The sequence below is a fragment of the Somniosus microcephalus genome, chromosome 2 (genome assembly GCF_052327205.1).
Source record: "Somniosus microcephalus isolate GS21.2 chromosome 2, FLI_Smic_1.0, whole genome shotgun sequence".
NCBI classification, from domain to species: domain Eukaryota; kingdom Metazoa; phylum Chordata; class Chondrichthyes; order Squaliformes; family Somniosidae; genus Somniosus; species Somniosus microcephalus.
Genome location: NC_140988.1, coordinates 129,402,590 through 129,416,930, shown reverse-complemented (window position 1 = coordinate 129,416,930; position 14,341 = coordinate 129,402,590).

Genomic DNA, 14,341 nt, shown 5'->3' with positions numbered 1-14,341 from the left:
TTCTGTCACTTGTACTAATATCTCCTTTTACTTATTGTCTTATTACACTGCTGTGATGCACCTTGGGATGTTTTCCTACATTAAAGGTGCTATTATAAATGCTTGTTCTTGTTGGTATAACTCAGTACTGATGCAAGTTTGTAAAGCAAATATGATCTTAAATGATATTTCAGTGAATTTACTGGATATAAAGAGAATATTCAAACTGGAGCCATGTTTTTCACCATTCTTCATTTGGGGTGCCTTTGATTCATACATGCACATGGTATTTTGATCATTTACTTCTGTTGATTCAATGTTTATCATCACAATGATACTGTAATAGTTAGAACAGTGTGCCATCATGTGGTTAATGCTTGGTATAACAAACAGGATGTTCGAGACATTGAGGGGAATGTTAGCCTAAAAAAATGGGTGGGTTGAGGGCGTGTGGGAAGTATTACAAATCTGAATCCCGACCTGAACCCGCCTCCAACCTGCCCACTTCCGGTTTTAACGGAGGCAGGACAGGGGGCGGGCAGCCAACCCGCTGCCAGGAGGCAGGTCGTCCATTTAAATATTATAATGAGGCTGGAAGCCTCTGCTTTAACCTCCATTTTGAATTTACCTTTAGCTGGTCGGGTTTAACAGGCCTCATGAAACCCGCCAGCTAAAGCAAGGCGAGGACTGCTTGATCCAGGAGGTAAATGCTTTACACTAACCTCCTGGATCCAGCGTCCCTACCTAACCCTCCCCCACCCACCCCGCCTCCAATTCCCCCCCAGGCCTCCAATAACCCCCACAGGCCTTCGATCACTTCAACAAGGCCCCCGATCCCCCCGCACGAGGCCGCCCCAGCCCATGCTCCTCCAGCCCCCCCCCCCCCAATGGCACCCCCCCCCGCGCTACTCCGACCCCTGATCATTCCCTAACCCAACACCCCCCCACCGCTTCTCCGGCTGCCAATCATTCCCGACCCCCTCCGTGTGCTGCTCTCTGTTGGAGATCATTCCCGACCACCCTGGCATGCTGCTCCCAGCCCCCGATTGTTCCCCCGATTCATCACCTGAGGAGTGATTCAACAAATGTCATCACCGTCTCGTTTCTTCCTTCCTATATACTACACCGAGTGACATTGAGCATGATATGATAGAATATGACTGATGCTTTGCACCCTGGCAGTGTTTATTTACTGGGTGTAAAGCACAGGATGTTGGGTCTCCACCTCCTTTACCTTGCACTGGGACTGCTTTAGCTTCCTCGGGGAAGGAGGAGGAGGAGGGTGTGGCGTGCCTAAAGGCAACCATAACTGGGAGAGGGTCTTTTCTGCACCTCCTCTCTCATGTTCCTCTTTGTTTGCTAAGGCACAGCCAGAAGTGGTGGTGCTGTGCACAGCCACTCTCCGATTGCAGTGTGGAGAGGGTTAGGCAGCAAAAATGGAGGTGTCCTTTTTCAGGCCCTGCAGGACGATCATCGGGGCAGGATGATCACTGGGTCATTGCGCCAGAATGCACTTTGGGTGCCCTCCACCTACCTAGTGCTCAGCCACAGGGGGCCATAGGAAGATCAGCCTTAATGTCCATTTCCACAAAATTAACTGATTGAGAAATAAGCATTTATCAATTAGCATGTCTATTTTTTAATTGTGTACATCATCACACATTTCAGAGTGTACCAGCCAGTTGTTTGGTGTAAAATGGAGTAAAGCTACTCCATGAAGCCTATGTTATGTATATTATAAACAGATGCCATGGGTTACTTTTCAAAGCTCTAATCCTGTCTGGGATTCAGATGAGTATAAATGAAGAGAGCAAAATTCACTTCACTAGATCAGATAAAATTATTATAATCATGCCTGGGTATCCAATATTCTGCTGTCTTATTAGCCCAGCCAAGATTAGGAACTCAACATGTAGGGAATCCTACCCCCATTGTTTGTAATGGGAGAACTGCTCACAAATATGTTTATAATGTTCATAGTCATATGAACAGTATAAGAAGATTTAAATCTGAGTATTGGGCTTTTTTTATTAAGGTTCCTTTTACATAAGAACATAAGAAATAGGAGCAGGAGTAGGCCAATCGGCCCCTCGAGCCTGCTCCGCCATTCAATAAGATCATGGCTGATCTGATCCTAACCGCCAATCCACTATCACAGAACCATCTCCTGAATCTAACAGAATTAGACACACGAAATAGGAGCAGGATCAGGCTACACGGCCCCTGGGCCCGCTCCGCTACCCACAGGGCCATGACCGATCCGAACCTAGACTCATGTCCAAATTCCTGCCCGCTCCCCGTAACCTTTAATTCCCTTTACTTCTAGGAAACTGTCTATTTCTGTTTTAAATTTATGTAATGATGTAGCTTCTACAGCTTTTTGGGGCAGCATATTCCATGGACCTACCACCCTCTGAGTGAAGTAGTTCCTCCTCATCTCAGTTTTGAAAGAGCAGCCCCTTATTCTAAGACTATGCCCCCTAGTTCTAGTTTCACCCATCATCAGGAACATCTTCCCCGCTTCCACCCGATCCAACCCCTTCACAATCTTATATGTTTCAATAAGACTGCCTCTCATTCTTCTGAACTCCAATGAGTAGAGTCCCAATCTACTCAACCTCTCCTCATATGTCCATCCCCGGTATTAACCGAGTGAACCTTCTTTGTACTGACTCGAGAGCAAGTATGTCCTTTCTTAAGTATGGACACCAAAACTGTACGCAGTATTCCAGGTGCGGTCTCACCAATACCTTGTACAACTGAAGCAATACCTCCCTATTTTTATATTCTATCCCCCTAGCAATAAAAGCCAACATTCCATTGGCCTTCTTAATCACTTGCTGCACCTGCATACTAACCTTTTGAGTTTCGTGCACCAGGACCCCCAGATCCCTTTGAACTTCAGTACTTTCCAGTTTCTTGCCATTAAGATAATAACTTGCTCTACGATTTTTCCTGCCAAAGTGCATAACCTCACACTTTCCAGTATTGTATTCCATCTGCCAAATCTCTGCCCACTTACTTAGCCTGTCTATGTCCCCTTGCAGGTTTTTTATGTCCTCCTCACTCACTACTTTCCCTCCCATCTTAGTATCATCTGCAAACTTTGATATGTTACACTCGGTCCCCTCCTCCAAATCATTAATATAGATTGTAAAGAGTTGGGGACCCAGCACTGACCCCTGCGGAACACCACTAGTTACTGATTGCCAGTCTGAGAATGAACCATTTATCCCAACTCTCTGCCTTCTGTTAGATAGCCAATCCTCTATCCATGCCAGAATATTACCCCCAATCCCGTGATTTTTTATCTTAAGCAATAATCTTTTGTGTGGCACCTTGTCAAATGCCTTTTGGAAGTCTAAATACACTACGTCCACTGGTTCCCCTTTATCCACCCTATACGTTACTTCCTCAAAGAACTCCAGCAAATTTGTCAAACATGACTTCCCCTTCATAAAACCATGCTGACTTTGTCCTATTAAATGATGATTATCCAAATGTCCTGTTACTGTCTCCTTAATAATGGACTCCAAAATTTTACCTACCACAGATGTTAGGCTAACCGGTCTATAGTTTCCAGCCTTCTGTCTACTGCCCTTTTTAAATAAGGGTGTTACATTTGCAGTTTTCCAATCTGCCGGGACCTTTGCTGAGTCCAGGGAGTTTTGGAAAATTATTACCAATGCATCCACAATCCCTACCGCCACTTCCCTCAAGACCCTAGGATGTAAGCCATCAGGTCCAGGTGATTTATCCGCCTTGAGTCCCATTATTTTACCGAGTACCATTTCCTTAGTGATTTTGATCGTGTTTAGCTCCTCCCCCCCTTTAGCCCCCTGTTTGTCCAGTGTTGGGATATTCTTAGTGTCTTCTACTGTAAAGACTGATGTAAAATATTCATTCAGTGTTTTTGCCATCTCCATATTTCCCACCATTAATTTCCCGGTCTCATCCTCTAAGGGACCAACATTTACTTTAGCCACCCTTTTTCTTTTTATATAACTATAAAAACTCTTACTATCTGTTTTTATATTTTTTGTTAATTTACTTTCATAATCTATCTTCCCTTTCTTAATCAATCTTTTTGTTATTTTTTGCTGTCTTTTAAAGTTTTCCCAATCCTCTATCCTCCCACTAGATTTGGCTACCTTATATGCCCTTGTTTTTAGTCGAATACTATCCTTAATTTCTTTACTTAGCCACGGATGGCTGTCTTTTCTTTTACACCCTTTTCTTCTCAGTGGAATATATTTTTTTTGGAAGTTGTAAAATAACTCCTTAAATGTACACCACTGATCATGTATCATCTTACCCTTTAATCTATTTTCCCAATCCACTCTACTCAATTCCGCTCTCATACCTTCATAGTCTCCTTTATTCAAGCTTAGCACGCTTGTTTGAGATACAACCTTCTCACCCTCTAATTGAATATGGAATTCAACCATGTTATGGTCACTCATTCCAAGGGGATCCTTTACTAGGACATTTTTAATTAATCCCGTCTCGTTACACAGGACCAGATCTAAGGTTGCTTGCCCCCTGGTCGGTTCAGTTACATACTGCTCAAGAAACCCATCCCTAATACACTCAATGAACTCATCCTCAAGGCAGCCCTGCCCAATTTGATTTGTCCAATTAATATGATAGTTAAAATCCCCCATAATTATAGATGTTCCCTTATTACAAGCCTCAACTATTTCCTGATTGATACTCCGTCCAACAGAGTTGCCACTGTTCGGAGGCCTATAGACTACGCCCACTAGTGTTTTTTTCCCCTTATTATTCCTTACCTCCACCCAAACTGTTTCATTATCCAGATCTTTTGACCCAATACCATTTCTCTGTATTACAGTGATTCCTTCCTTTATTAACATAGCCACCCCACCTCCCCTTCCTTCCTGCCTGTCCTTCCTGATCGTTAAATAACCTGGTATGTTTAATTCCCAGGCATTGTCACCCTGCAGCCATGTTTCTGTAATGGCCACAAGATCATACCCATATGTAGTTATTTGTGCCATTAACTCGTCTATTTTGTTACGAATGCTACGTGTATTCAGATAGAGAACTTTCAAAGATGTTTTGTGACACTTAGTTCCTGCTTTTGCCCTTTTTATTACTTTACCTTTTACTCCATACCTTCTGCCCCTTCCTGACACGCTCTGGTTTTTAATTTCCCCACTGCTACCTAAGTCTATGACCTTCTCTGTTGTCATTTTTATTATTTGCTCTCTAGGAACCTCCCCCCCACTAGTTAGTTTAAAGCCCTCTCTACAGCCCTAGTTATATGATCCGCCAGGACTCTAGTCCCAGCACTGGCCAAGTGAAGCCCGTCCCGACGGAACAGCTCCCTCCTGCCCCAGTACTGGTGCCAGTGTCCCAGGAAGCAAAACCCATTTCTCCCACACCAGTTTTTGAGCCACGCATTTAACTCTCTAATTTTATTTGTCCTAGCCAAATTCGCTCGTGGCTCAGGTAATAATCCAGAGATTATTACCCTTGTGGTTCTGCTTTTTAATTTGGCCCCTAGCTGCTCAAACTCCCTCAGCAGAACCTCCTTCCTTGTCCTATCTATGTCGTTGGTACCAACATGGACCACGACAACTGGATCCTCCCCCTCCCACTCCAGGTTTCTCTCCAGCCCAGAGGAGATGTCCTTAACCCTGGCACCGGGTAGGCAACACAGCCTTCGGGACTCTCGCTCTCGGCTGCAAAGAACTCTATCTATCCCCCTAACGATACTATCCCCTACCACTACAGCATTTCTTTTAACTCCCCCCCACTTGAATGGCCCCCTGCTCCACGGTGCTGTGGCCAGGTTGCTCATCCTCCCTGCAGTCCCTGCTCCTGTCCCCACAGGGAGTAAGAGCCTCGAACCTGTTGGACAAGTGCAAGGGCTGCGGCTCCTCCAACGCTACCTCCTGGATCCCTGTACCTGCCTCACTTCTAGTCACACCATCCTGACCCTGGCCACGGACTACATCTGCATTAATTAATCTAATTGGTGTGACTACCTCGTGATACACAGAGTCCAGGTAACTCAGCCCCTCCCTGATGTGTCTCAGTATTTGAAGCTCGGACTCCAGCTCTTCAACACGGAGCCGGAATTCCTCGAGCAGCCAACACTTACTGCAAATGTGATCACCGTGAGCATCAATGGTGTCCACCAGCTCCCACATATTGCAGCAGCAACACATCGCCTGATCTCCCATTCTATGTAATTAATTAAATTTATTAATATTATTCTTAAATATCCTCTGCCCCGATTCTAGATGGTGAATATCACACCTTAGAAACTATAAACCAAAGAGATTTAAGCTTAAAAGGGAGAAATACTTACCAACCAATCACTTACCCGCTTTCTGGTGACGTCACACTTGGATTACTTTTTACCTCTCTCCTTCCAGACCGGAGACTGGTGCGCCTTACCTGGTCTCTGGGGCTTTTATCGCCCCGCTCTGCCGCTCAGGTTTCCCGCCGACGCTGTGAGGCCTTACCTGGTCTCTGGGGTGTTGTGTATGTAATATGTGTGCTACTTTGAACCTATGGACAGGACTGCACTACTTGTTGGGCGTAGTGATACGCAGTACCACTCCTGGCCATAGGGGTATAAATAGTACTGTGGGTACTGATCCCCCTCAGTTCCCGCCTGTGGGCATGAAGTAAAGACCTATGTATAGTCCCTACCTCCAACCAGTAAAGACCTGTTTGAGTTATACGTTTAAGTCTTTGTGTTAATTGTTCAATACAATACACATACTTAACACTGGCGACGAGTCGGTTCGAACCCTGCGGCAGTTATTCCACAGCGGCTTCGTCCAAAGACAGGACGTTGAAGAGAGGTTCCAACCCTCAACACCCCACTGAAAACTGAAGGGCAGCAGAAATCCTGACAGCTTCCAGCGACTGGAAGCGACAGGCATTAGGACCCTGAAGCCTCCATAACCTCGTGGGTAAGCCAGAGCCCGGGAGGGCGCGAGCGGGTAAGCCAGAGCCCGGGAGGGAGCGAGCAAGAGCCGCCGAGCGGGTGAGCCAGAGGCCAGGAGCCGCTTCAAGCGGGAGGCGCTTAGCGGGCCAGCGATCGCACCGGTGATAAGGGCTGAGAACCGTTTCGGGCGGGCGGCGCACCAGCGATCGCACAGGAGATAAGAGCCGCAGTCGGGCTGAAAGTCAGCGACGAGAAGCGCGGGAAAACCGCCATTGAAGTGGGCGGGGAGAGCGAGAAGCGCGGGAAAGCCGCCATTTTTCGCGGGAAAACCGCTGGGGAAGAAGGCAGAAGCGGGAAAACTGCCATTTTGTGGGCGGAGGACGACGGCAAGAGCGGGAAGCCGCCATCTTGGATAACAGTTAAAAAAAAATCTGAGAAATTGCAAATCTGATAAAGTACTACAATGCCTAAACACGGGAATATTAGCAACTTTGATAGTGACATCGAAGATTGGGCCATATATGTTGAACGAGTTAAAAATTATTGTAAGGCCAATAAAATTCGTGAGGCTGATAAAGCACTAACATTATTAAATTTAATGGGTGCGAAGACATACGGGCAATTGAAACACCTGTTATCACCAGATGAACCGGCGGATAAGACGTTCGATGAGATTGTTACTGTCCTGAAAGATCATCTAAACCACACGCCGCTGATGCTAGCGGAACGATTTAAATTTTACGACAGAAGGCAGCTACAGCATGAAAGCAATGCTGATTATTTGCTGGAATTGCGTAAATTAGCGAAATATTGCCAGTTTGGAACGGAACTGACAGAGGCACTTCGAGACAAATTTGTGTGTGGTTTATTTAAACAGGATACACAAAAGCGACTGCTCGAGGAGAATGAGCTGACGCTTGAGAAGGCGGTCACTATGGCAGCAGCACACGAAGCCGCAGCGAGAGGCACGGCAGTAATGCAGCTACGGTCACCGGAGCTCAGTGCACACAAATTGGGTGTGAGTTCTGGCAAATGTTATCGTTGTGGAAAGACAACGCATGATCAGAACCAGTGTTGGTTTAAAAACCAAGAATGTAGAACTTGTGGTAGGCTTGGACATATAGCTAGAGTATGCAGGTCAGGGAAGAAGACCAGCAACAAGAAGTCACCGCAAGGAAAATACGCAAAGGTACACAAGGTGACCGAACAGGAGTCCGATTCAGACGCTAGCAGTAATGAACTGGCTAGCTTAAGCTGTAATGAACTGGCTAGCTTAAGAGTACTCAACGCTGGTAAGGGTGCAGACCTCCAGACAATTTGGGTCACTCTTCAGATAGAAGGAGTCCAAGTAAAACTGGAATTGGACACTGGATCGGCATTGACGGTCATAAATAAGAAAGATTACGGAAAGTTATTCCAACATATTCCCCTACAGGATACGGGGATTATATTGAAAACATACACGGGGCAAAGAGTGTACCCCATCGGGAAAATAGAGGTTGCAGTGGTCCACAAGGGCGAAGACAGTCAAATAATGGACTTATATGTGATATCTGAAGGAGGTCCTCCACTACTAGGACGGGAGTGGATTAGGAAAATGAATATGGACTGGCATTTCCGACAAACAATAACGAGTGAGAACTCGGTGAAGATAGTCGGCCCAGACTCTGGAACGGATGATGGTAAGCCCAACTCAGGTGCAAAAGACAAAGTTTCAGCACAGAATTCCACTGAGCAACAACAACATAGTTTAACTGTGGATTCTGAGTCTGGCAAGTCTACTGATGTGCCCATTTCTGAGGGACACCGGGCTCGAACTCAACTCCATTTCAAACTACAACAGCAATTAGAGCAAATGCTTCGCCGTTTTGAGCAAGAGTTGAATGCAACGAAAGAGTTCTTTGATATAGAGTTGGAGAATCTGGAAAGACAACAGAAGCAGCTGATGGAGAAAATGGAGCAGGAGCACACAAAACGTCTGATGTCAGAGGAGTTAACGGTCAGCCAACTCCTGCATATGCTGAAGGACAGGACTCTGAAATGGGAAAAACTTGAACATGAACTTCAATATTCAAACGAAAGGGGTTCGGAGCTCTCAAAGGTTATTGGAAGAGCCGAGGTGGCAACACAGACTGAGATGACTGCAACAGAGCAGCCCTTGGATGCCAAAAGTACGCTGACTCACGTCAACGTAGAACAACAGACCGCTGAAACAGCTGCTCCGGTAGAGGGATTGCACAGTCCGATCAATCAATCTCCAAAGGAAGTTGAAGTATTAAAATCACAAATGAGGTCACTAGTAAACGACTTGCTGAAAGCCCAGAAAAAGCTGGATGCAGAGGTACACATGAAGAAGTCTCTTCAGGAAAGATGTCTGGATTTGGAACAAGAGCTGGCTAACGTCCAGCTGGGTATGGAGGAAATAGACGACCCTCTCACTGGTCTAGCTCAGGACGACACCGAATATTACGATGTCCTGTCCTGCCCAGCTTGTAACTTCGACTCCCAAAGTGCAGAAATCATGGAGGAGCACCAAAAGTCTACGGAACATCGGGAGAAGCTGGCTCTACGACGGAAACAGGAGGAAGAGAAGGAGGAACTGCGCATGCAGCTGGCAGCTGTGGCAGCTGACAATGGAGCCCAGAGAGTCTCCAAGAAGCAGAAAAGGAAAAGTAAAAACAGAAGATGACCCATCTGAACCATTATCACCTCTACCAGATCACACACGTGGTCCCTCCGAACGGAGCCAATTCAGTTCGGAAGTTCAAACTGTTAAATCCATGGAAGGACTATTGAATGAGTCACTCCAGCAACGTGAACCGACTACACCACAGAGATTGAATCTGTGAACTGTTTTCCGCAGAGACTGAATCTGTGATCTGTTTTGACATGAAGTTATCTATGTATCTATGTTATTCTGTTATGTAAACCTGAAGTTATATATGTATATATGTTATTACGTTATGTTAAATGGGGAGATGACTGTAAAGCTAGGAAGGGAGGAATGTTGTGTATGTAATATGTGTGCTACTTTGAACCTATGGACAGGACTGCACTACTTGTTGGGCGTAGTGATACGCAGTACCACTCCTGGCCATAGGGGTATAAATAGTACTGTGGGTACTGATCCCCCTCAGTTCCCGCCTGTGGGCATGAAGTAAAGACCTATGTATAGTCCCTACCTCCAACCAGTAAAGACCTGTTTGAGTTATACGTTTAAGTCTTTGTGTTAATTGTTCAATACAATACACATACTTAACACGGGGACTTTTAGGTCCTGAATTGTTCCTCCATTGAGAGAGGAGGCAGGCTATGAGTTCCCAGGTTCCCCACTACTTATACTCTTGCTTTGACTACTAGAGGATGCTCAAACAGCCCAGTTAATCTTAGTTCTGATTACCACCTTCTAGGTAAGGGATTCACTGGACAGAGCCCATATACGACCGTTCTATGGCATGTTGCACTATTATAACATTATTACACTCCACCAATTTATTACAACAGTGACTACACTTGGCTGCAAAGTGCTTTGGGATGTCCTGAGGTTGTGTAAGGCACTATATAAATGCAAGTTCTTTCTTTTAAGTCTACATTTATGATGTGATGATATCATGAGCCGGGTGACTTATTCCCTTCTGTTCCTACCGATATATTTGTTAGATTTTTGATTCCAAGATGACACATAGCTGGTCATAGGATATTGGAAATTAATTAATCCTTTGCAGTAGACTCAATAATCTGATACTTGAGTTAAGCAGATCTGCAATTCTCCACTGAGCTGTTATGATTGATTAGTCAATCTGGCTTATTGATGGGGAGAGACCTGTTACTGGAACTGGGATCTTGCCCCTTAGTCATAATGTTCCAAAATTCTCTTGATTCAGGAATTGTCTCCTTGGATTGGAAACTTGCCAATGTCACTCCATTATTTAAGAAGGATAAGGGATAAATTAGGAAATTATAGACCTATTAATCTAATGTCAGTTGTGGGGAAGTTACTAGAATCTGTTATTAGGGACAGAGAAACTGGGCATTTGGACAAATATGAGCTTATCAAGGAGAGCCAGCATAGATTTGTCTCATGAACCTATGTAAATTTGTGAGGAGGCAACTACCATGGTAAATAAGGGAGTGTCTATGGATTTAATTTATATGGACTTCCAGAAGGCATTCGATAAAGTTTCACATAAGACACTGTTACCAAAAATGAGAATGCATGTAATTGGAGGCTAACTATTGGCTTGGATAGGGAATTGTTTAGGAGATAGGAAACAGAGAGTAGGGATAATAGATATGTACTCAAATTGGCAGGAAATGACTAGTGGTGTCCCCCAGGGATCTGTACTGGGGTGACAGCTGTTCACTATATTTATAAATGACTTTGGATGAAGGAATATATCCAAGTATATCTGAGTCTGCTGACGACACTATGTTTGGTGGTGCAGTAAATAGTGTAGATGGGAGCAGAAAGTTGCAAAGGGACATTAATTGATTAGGTGAGTGGGCAAATGATGGAGTTCAATGTCGGAAAATGTGAGGTCATCCACGTTGGACACAAGAAAGATAGATCTGAATATTTTCTAAATGGCGAGAAGCTGGGAACGGTGGATGAGCAGAGAGATTTAGGGATCCAAGCACAGAAATCACTAAAAGCTAGTGGACAGGTGCAAAAAAATAATTAAAAAGCTAATAGAATGTTGACCTTTATCTCAAGAGGGCTGGAATACAAAGGGGTGGAGTTATGTTACAACTGTACAGAGCTCTGGTTAGACCCCATCTGGAGTTCTGGGCACCGCACATCAGGAAGGATAGATTGGCCTTGGAGGGGTGCAGCGCAGATTCACCAGAATGATACCAGGGCTAAAAGGGTTAAGTTATGAGGACAGGTTACATAAACTAGGCTTGTATTCCCTTGAATATAGAAGATTGAGGAGTGATCTATTTGAAGTGTTTAAGATGCTTAAAGATTTGATAGGCTAGATAGAGAGAAACTATTTCCTCTGGTGGGAAGAGTCCAGAACAAAGGGGCATTACCTTACATTTAGTGCTAAGCCGTTCAGGGGTAATGTCAGACAGTATTTCTTCACACAAGGTCTATGGAAATCTGGAACTCTCTCCCCCAAAAAGCTGTCGAGGCTAGATCAATTGAAAATTTCAAAACTGAGATTGATAGTGTTGTGTATGTACCTTTAAGGGAATAACTGGTCTCAGACTGCAGTACCGGCAGTGACCACCCCTGTATAAAAGGCACTAGCAACCTTCTGTAGTTTCAGTTTCCCAATTGTCTCCATTCAGTAAAGACTTGTTATAATCAACTCCTGATGTCCGTGTCTCAATTATACACGGACATAATATTGGCAACGAGCAGATACGAACTTACCTACAGTCTGCACCACCTCATGGGATCCATCCCTGAAGCGAAGTGAGCAGAGGTCGAGGCCAGAAAGAAAGAAACAGTAGAAACGGGCGTCGACCGTGGGCATCCGCCTTTGAGTCAGCGGAGTTGAAGATTTGCAGGAGAGGCTGTCGAGAGCGGGGCTTGGTTCCTGTCGACGGTGCTTCAGCTAATCGGGCTGGTGGCAGGTAGTACACTGATCCTTCCTGGGCTGTGGCGGTCTAGAACTCGAGCGGGTGGCTTGCAACGGGGCCGAGCAGCGCTGTCGGGAAGAGGAGAGAGAGAGAGGGTGGAGCACACAGGGCGTGGCCGGTTCTACGAAGCCGGGCAGCGTACAGACCCGAGAAGAGGGAGGCAAGAGTCCCACAGGGTTGTTCCACGACGGGAAAATAATAAAATAAAAAAAATATTAAACACGCAGAAAGCCGCGAGGAGCTGCAGGTTGTCACGGAAACCGCGGAAAGCAACGCTAGCAACAGCGGGGAAGAAGGCAAAGCGCGGGAGGCGCCATCTTAATCCAGCGGGGAAGGCGGCAAAGCGCGGGAGGCGCCATTTTGTTAAATCGGGGAAGAAGGCAAAGCACGGGAGGCGCCATTTTAGATTTCCAAGATGCCGAAGACTGGCTATATCACTGCCTTTGATAATGCAATAGAAGACTGGACCACGTATGTGGAAAGAGTCGAGGTATATTGTGAGGCAAACGAAATAGCCGATGAAAAAAAGGCATCGGTACTGCTAAACTTAATGGGCGCAAGAACGTACGGCCTATTGCGGGACCTGATTACTCCAGCCAAACCGAAGGCGAAGAGTTTTAACAAAATTGTTGCTATCCTACAGGAACACCTAAACCCTGCACCACTGCTGATAGCAGAAAGATTTAAATTCCACAGGAGAACTCAGCATAAAGAGAGCAATGCTGAGTACCTTACGGAACTACGCAAGCTATCAAAGCACTGCCAGTTCGGGGCAGGACTGGCAGATACCCTACGGGACAAATTTGTCTGTGGACTCCTGAGTGAAGGAACCCAGAAGAAGTTACTCTCAGAGAAAGAGCTGACGCTAGATAAGGCTTTCAGCGTGGCAGTATCGTACGAAGCAGCAGCCAGGGGAGCTGTGGAAATACAACAAAAGCCACAGGAATACGGCACCCACGAAATGACACGGGGATTTGCAAAATGTTATCGCTGCGGCAGAACAAACCATGACCAGAAGGACTGCTGGTCCAAGGACAAAATATGCAGGCAATGCGGAAAGATGGGACACATTGCACGAGTTTGCAGGTCTGGGAAGAAGACCAACGACAACAAAAAGGCTACTAAGGAACCGTACAGGAAAGTACAAAAGATGACGGACAGTAGTTCCGAAGACCAGATGAGCGATAGTGAATCCGGGAACAAGAGACTAAGCTGTCTCAAACTTCACAACGTAATCGCAAAAGAGGATCACCGAACCATTTGGGTCACCCTCACGATAGCAGGGTCCCAAGTCAAAATGGAATTGGATACAGGATCAGCTCTAACCGTCATGAATCGACGAGACTACGCGCGGCTATTCTCACACATACCCTTGAGGGAGACATCCATTGTCTTGAGGACGTATACGGGGCAAAAAGTATACCCCAGAGGAAAAATAAGGGTGCCTGTCGAATGCAACGGCAAGAAAACACGGAAATTGTATCTCTACATTCTGCAAGATGGTGGACCACCGTTATTGGGACGTGAATGGATCAGAAAGATAAGTTTAGACTGGCACTCCATTCAGGCACTGACGGTGGCTGGTAAAAAGGATGACGACGTCACTCCTGGACGATTGTCAACAATCTTAGCTGACGCCAAAGAGGTATTTCAAGAAGAACTGGGCACTCTTAAAGGCGTAACCGCCTCGATAGAAATAGAGGAGAATGCAATTCCCAAGTTTTTCAAAGCAAGACCGGTACCATATGCAATTCGCCCAGCCGTCGAGGCAGAGCTGCAGAATCTGGAGAATGCAGGCGTGTTATCTAAGGTAGACTGGAGCGAGTGGGCGACACCCATCGTTCC